The sequence below is a fragment of the Dipodomys spectabilis genome, unplaced genomic scaffold, assembly GCF_019054845.1.
Source record: "Dipodomys spectabilis isolate Male_0828 unplaced genomic scaffold, ASM1905484v1 ptg000085l, whole genome shotgun sequence".
Taxonomy (NCBI): domain Eukaryota; kingdom Metazoa; phylum Chordata; class Mammalia; order Rodentia; family Heteromyidae; genus Dipodomys; species Dipodomys spectabilis.
Window position 1 is genome coordinate 3,548,746 of NW_024870762.1, and position 6,963 is coordinate 3,555,708.

Consider the following 6,963-nt stretch of genomic DNA (forward strand, 5'->3'; position numbering starts at 1 on the left):
ACATCTGCAAATCAAAGAATGACCTATATCACCTCTAGAGTTATGGGAACTGGATGGAAAATTCCCATCATCTATTAAGACACCAAGATGGCAGTGAGGAGTAGATGGTGTTACAGTTACTTAGACCTAGTATCCATATTTCACTATGTAGCTGACCCAAAACTTGTGCTTCTCCTGCCTTAGCCTCCCTGAAGGACTGACTCCCACCCTGTTTTCCCAGGTGCATACAGATATCATGCAAGCCACCAAAGATCCATGCTGACTGCCTGACACATGCAGGGCAATCAGACTTGGGCCTGGCTATAAATATTCCATTGTGCGTCTAGTTGGCTCTGAGGCCAAGCTGTGAGGCCAGGGAAAGGGTTAAGAGGTTGGAAGAGTAAAAACTATCCTGTGAAGGTCACTGTCTAGTCTAGACAAATCCAGAACTGTTTGAACATTAAAAAACTTGAGTCTTTGGATAAGGGAATACTTACCCTATTCTCTGCCTGCACCTGCAGTCACTCCCCTATACAAAACTCATGTAACTGTCTCCTTGCTCAGACCCTATAAAACCCAGGACTCCAGCCCTGCCTCCCCCCACAACCTCCATACCTGTGGGAAAGTCTATGTTCCTCTCTGTTGTATCTCAATAAACAGTCCTTGCCAGTGGAAGATCCAGTCTGGCCTATTCCCTTCCTTTTTCTTCCAGTTTCCTAACACTCTGAAGTGTTAGAGTGCTTTTCTTGCATGCACGAGGCCCCTGGGTTTGATTCCTCAGCACCACATAAGCAGAAAACGCCAGAAGTGGTAGAGTGCTTGCCTTGAGCTGAAGAGCTGAGGGACAGCACCCAAACCCAGAGTTAAGGCTCCGAGACCGACCAAAAAAAAAAAAAAAAAAGATATAGTTTCAACAAATTCAGCTTCAAATGACATGGTTCTTTGGTACTGTTTCTGGAGTTCTTCCTGCTCTTTCTGAATGCCAGTTAACACCAACCCAGTTTTAGCCCCAGAATACATGTGTGCAGCCTTCTTTCCAGTAAGCCAACTCCTTTGAGGTGAAGACAGTTCAGAATCGGAAGATTTGGTCTTCTGATTCCTCCTTGGTGGTAAGAGGTCAGAATCAGAGTTTTGGTATCTTGGTCGGTTCTGTGGAAGTAACATATCTGAATCAGAGGCGTTCTGGAAGTTACCGTCAGAATCAATCTGCTCTTACCTCCAAAATGGGATTTTGCTTGCTTTTTTTTTCAAGTAGGAGAAAGGTCCTAGTCATACTCATATTTTCTATTCTTGGAGTGCAAGGAATTAAAGGGTCCTGGTTCCTTCAAGTGTGGAGAAGTGCTAGAGGTGCCTTTTGGAGCTTTATTACTTTGGATTCTAAGCAATGAATGAGCAACTTTAGATACCAAATCAGATGAGTCATAACAGGTCCTTCTGAGATGCCAAGTTTCTGAGGAGTCAAGAGTCTTCCAAGGGAGAGGTGCATCATGGGAATTGTGGGCCTCTCTGGGAAGGGATACCTGAGGAGCCATGATGGTTTCTCCTAGGAAATATGCCTGAAGAATTACAATGAGGTTTCCTGGGGAGCAAAGCGTCTGAGGAACCATGGCGCACCCTCCTGGAAGATGTGACTGAGTCGTGATGGGCTCTTCTTGGTTGTGATGGATCTGAGGTGTCATTACAGACCCTCCTAGAAGGAAACGGATCTGGGGTGTCATGCCAGAAATGTCTAGGTGATGGTAGGTCTTGGCCTCCCAGAAGCTTCCTTTTAGCTCTGGAACAAAAGGGCTCCATCTGCTTTACCTCCTTGAGATGCTCATCCACAAACTCCACCACAGCAAATATCCATCATCCTCATCATCCTCCTTGTCTGGCTTAGTGGTAGAAATAGCCACATAATCAGCTCACATAATCAATCCACATTCCCTTGCTGCCAGTCCCACCAGGTTTCAGATGCTTTTTGTGCAGTTTTTGACCAAACTGGGAGGCTCTATCGATGCCAGTATCTGCCCCAGATGGATAACATTTTAGATATTTCGCCTTGGAGAGAGGTGGAGCTGCTACTATGGCAGTAGCAAAGGCCCTGAAACAGTAGGTAGGGGGCAAACGTCCCTCTATGTCCTTACCACTCCTCCCTACTCCATCCTTGCAGGACTTCTTCCCACTACATCCTGATCAGACTCCTACATCCTCACCAGACTACTCCACAAAGCCAGAAGACAATCATTCTCAGTAACCCAAAAATGGGACTTTTGATTACAATATACCTGGACACTTTCTGCCAACCCAATGGTAAATGGTCAGAGGTGCCATAAATTCAGGTTGTCTCTTGGCTCTCTGCCATCAAATCCAGGGCTTCATGAATGCGAGGCAATTACTCTACCACTAAGCCACATTCCCAGCCCTTCTACTGGATTCTTATTTTCTCCCTTAAGGCAAAACTTCTCTAGGAGACTGAAAAATGCCTTCAAGGAATCCTTCCCTCTCACCTCTTCCTAATTACACTACTCAATCACTCAAACATTCACTCTTCAATCCTTCCTTTCGTACCTTCATTCTGGAAACAGCAACAACAACAAAAAAAGTATGGTCTAAAGGATGTGAACTGCCTGGGATACAGAGCCGTTTTCCTGTATTCTTCATTATAATTACAAAGACTTGGTAACAGTAGTTTCTGTCTTTATTTAAGGTATCCAAAAGTACTATATTCAGTTTAAAATGAATTAGATTATCTTTACAATAAAATAAATAAATAAATAAAATGAATTAGATTGTTTGATCAGTTGCTGTATTGAAACTTTTTTTTTTTTGTCGATCATGGGGCTTGAACTCTGGGCTTGGGCACTATCCCTGTGCTCTTCAGCTCAAGGCAAGCACTCTATCACTTGAGCCACAGCGCCATTTCCAGTTTTCTGGTGGTTAATTGGAAATAAGAGTCTCATGGACTTTTCTTCCCGGGCTGGCTTTGAACTGTGATCCTGAGATCTCAACCTCCTCAGTAGCTAGGATTACAGGCATGAGCCACTGGTGCCTGGCTGTTTCGAAACTTTTATCATGTCTACTATTGAGTTTTGCACTTGTGGAATTGATCTTCTATAGCAATTAGTCAGGCCCACAGAAGGACAGATGGCTCTGACAAATTTGTCAGATTTAACTTTGATTCTTAAGTTTCAGGTAAGCCCTGCTTAAGGACTATTTTTACTGATGTCCTTGTTTCTTTAATTGGAAATAAAGGGGCTATAGGCAAAGACTCATTTAATCTGTCAATCACCCCTCTCCAATGTGGAATTCAGCCAACTGGACATGACATCCCAGCAATGAGCAAGGATTCCAACTAAGACATTATCCCAGCCAGGAAAAGACACCCTTTGGGATAAGCTTATCATGGGGAGGAGTGAGCTTCCAGAAGCAGTTGGGATAAGAGGGGATGGTATCAGGTCCTGGATGGAGTCATTTGTGCCTGTCCCATACAAAAGTAATCAGAGTCTGAAGGTCATCAGAAAATAGTTCGTAGGTATGCCTATCTAATGTCCATACCTGTCTGCTTTGTAGCTGGGCAGAAACTTTTACCCTTGCCTACCAGTCATCTGTTATCTGGGTAGTAATATGTTAGAGTGTCAAATGGAGGATAGTTCAAAATTAACAAAAATCCAAGTCTTCCTCAAGACCCTTGATCCATCTGTTTACATCCTAAGTGGACAGGCCCTCAGCACATCTTGCTGACCACTCTCACTGCAGTTAAACTCAATGACAGCCATAGTGGTTTCACCTGTCAAGAGTGAAAAAGGAGCCGAGTGCTAGTGGCTCACGCCTGTAATCCTAGCTACTCAGGAGGCTGAGATCTGAGGATCACAATTCAAAGCCAGTGTAGGCAGGAAAGTCTGCGAAGCTCATCTCCAATAAACCACCAGAAAACCAGAAGTGGCTACCATGGTAGAGCACTCACCTTGAGCTGAAGAGCACAGGAACAGAGGTCAGGCCCAGAGTTCAAGCCCCACGACCATCAAAAAAAAAAAAAAAAAAAAAGAGTGAAAAAGGGCTGGGAATGTGGCTTAGTGGCAGAGTGCTTGCCTTGCACGCATGAAGCCCTGGGTTCAATTCCTCAGTACCACATAAACAGAAAAAGCTGGAAGTGGCACTGTGGCTCAAGTGGTAGAGTTCTAGTCTTAAGCAAATGAAGCTTAGGGATAGTGCCCAGGCCCTGGGTTCAAGCTCCAGGACTAGCAAAAAAAAAAAAAAAAGTATAAAAAAAGCTTCTGCTCCTGCCCTCTTAGATTGACACTGATTCCCAGGTATGCCTGCTCCTTTCTTGGACCTACTAAGGTAAAGCTGTCTCACATCCCTAAAGAAGATGAGTGAGAAATACTGAGCTGACTGCTCTCTTCTGTGTCCCATTCCACCTTGTTCCTTTTGTCATCTCCAAATTATTCAGTTTTTCCTTCACTTCCCTAAGTGGATGGCTGCCATTCCTTCTGCCATTTGTGTGCTCTCTAATTTTATTTTCTTATTGTTCAGCCCCTGCCTCATAAAACTTTTTTCAGACTTCATCCAAAGATGCATATGAACATTCATCATGAAGGAACTGCTACTGCTGCCTTCTCCTCGACTGAATGACATTTCTACCTTTTAATCCTAAAAAATGATATCCCTTTGTCAGCAGGAAGTACCCAGAGAGAATTGGTGCCCCTTTATAACTATGAAAGGGCTGGACTGTTAGGTCTGCCCTTTCCTTTCCTCTTCATGAAGGATAGCAAGTGGCCTTACTAGAAATCACCTGTAATTTCAATCACCTGACAGTCAATCACCTGGCTATGAGTCAGCAAGAGACCCAAGCTCTGAGGTCATTTCCACATTTGTTTTGCCACACCTCCCCCGAATAGTCTTTTCTGCCTGAACTATGTAGTGGTCTCCTTTTGGCAAACCTTACACAAACTATGATTTATCTTAGTTTAATTTTCCAGTTTGTCACTAGAATTGAGTAGTTCAGCAAATTTGTCAAACAATGTAATTCATCATGGTGTAGCTCAGTCAGTCTACTTACAGGTCTATTAAATAAAATTTATACAAGATCATTGTTGGAGCTGGGAATGTGGCTTAGTGGTAGAGTGCTTGCCTAGTATGCATGAAGTCCTGGATTTGATTCCTTAGTACCACATATATAGAAAAAGCTGGAGGTGGTGTTGTAGCTCAAGCAGTAGAATGCTAGCCTTGAGCAAAAGAAGTTCAGGGACAGCATGTAAGCCCAGAGTTCAAGCCCCATGACAGGCAAAAAAAAAAAATGTTCTTTTTTTTGTTGGTCATGGGGCTTGAACTCTGGGCTTAGGCACTATCCCTGTGCTCTTCAGCTCAAGGCAGGCACTCTACTGCTTGAGCCACAGTGCCACTTCTGGTTTTCTAGTGGTTTATTGGAGATAAGAGTCTCACAGACTTTCCTGCCTGCGCTGGCTTTGAACCTCAATCCTCATATCTCAGCCTCCTGAGTAGCTAGGATTACAGGCGTAAGCCACTGGTACCCAGCCATTGTTCTTTTTACTAGGCTCCAACAGACCAGGCAAAAAAAATCAAAATGGATTTGTTGGGAAAATGGAGGAGAATCCCAAAGGAATAGTCCAGACTCAATTGTCAACAGGTGATGACTGTTTATTGCGGAAAAGGGAGGCACAGAACTTCCTGCAGGTTTGGAGGTTGTGCAAGGGACTGGATTTTGGGGTGGGCTTATATAGGGCTTAACAAGGAAGCAGAGAATAAAAAAGAGGCTACCGTCTCCTTGGCTAGGCCCACAGTAGAAGCTGGCTGTGGGGGCTGTTGTTTACTGGGGGCCAAGGTCAGAGTGACCTGCCCGTGGATGCAGATAAGCACACACTTGGTACTTTGCTTGACCTTGGGGAAAAAAGGCAGGACTCAATCCTTCGGGATTCACTCACATTGAGATTGCATATTATCAGGCTGAAACTAAGGTGGTTATCTGACCCTCTCCAAAACAGGCCAGTTTCAATTGGTATGATTTGAATAGTTTGTCCCACCAAAACTCATATTGCTGATGGCAGAGCAGTAGATGTCCAAGTCCTCTTGGTCTTATGAACCAGCAGATTTATAACAATTCAACCTTCTATGTACATGAAATAAATAACTGCTTTTACTTAAGTCTTAAAAGAAGTTTAAAAAATATAATGTTTCCCTGGGTTCCAATCCTCAGCACTGAAAAAACAATGCACACAACTTTTGGTCCTTTTTTTGGTGGTGGTTCAGGTGTAAGCACTATCTCTGAGTTTTTTTGTTTTTGTTTTTGCTTTTTTTTCATTCAAGGCTAGCACTATACCATGTGAGCCACAGCTCCACTTCTGGCAGCTTTTTGATGATTAATTGGAGAGAAGATTCTTCTGAATTTTCCTGTCTGGGCTGGTTTCAAACTACAATCCTCAGATCTCAGCCTCCCAAATAGTACAGACGTGAGCTACCAACACCTGGCTTGCTTTTAGTGTTTTTTTAAACCAATCTTAGGGCTTGAACTCAGGACCTGGGCACTCTTCCTGAGCTTTTTTTGCTAGCACTCTACCACTTGAGCCACAACGCTACTTCTGGCCTTTTCTGTTTATGTGGTACTGAGAAATCGAACTTCATGCATGGTTTTTTTAAACCAATCTTAGGGCTTCATGCATGTTAGGCAAGCACTCTAGCACTGAGCCACATTCTAGCCCACTTTTAGTAATTTTTATAAGAAGTCCATCTAGCATCTCTGATCACTATTTATTCACAAGCCTCTGACTTTGTGACTGGAATCAACCTGCTCATGCAGGGGCTTGAACTCTAGGCCTGGATACTGTCCCTGAGCTCTTCAGCTCAAGGCTAGAGCTCTACCACTTGAGCCACAGTGCCACTTCTGGTTTTATGGTGGCTAATTGGAGATAAGAGTCTCACTGACTTTGCTGCCCAGGCTGGCTTTGAACCATGATCCTCAGATCTCAGCCTTCTGAGTAGCTAGGA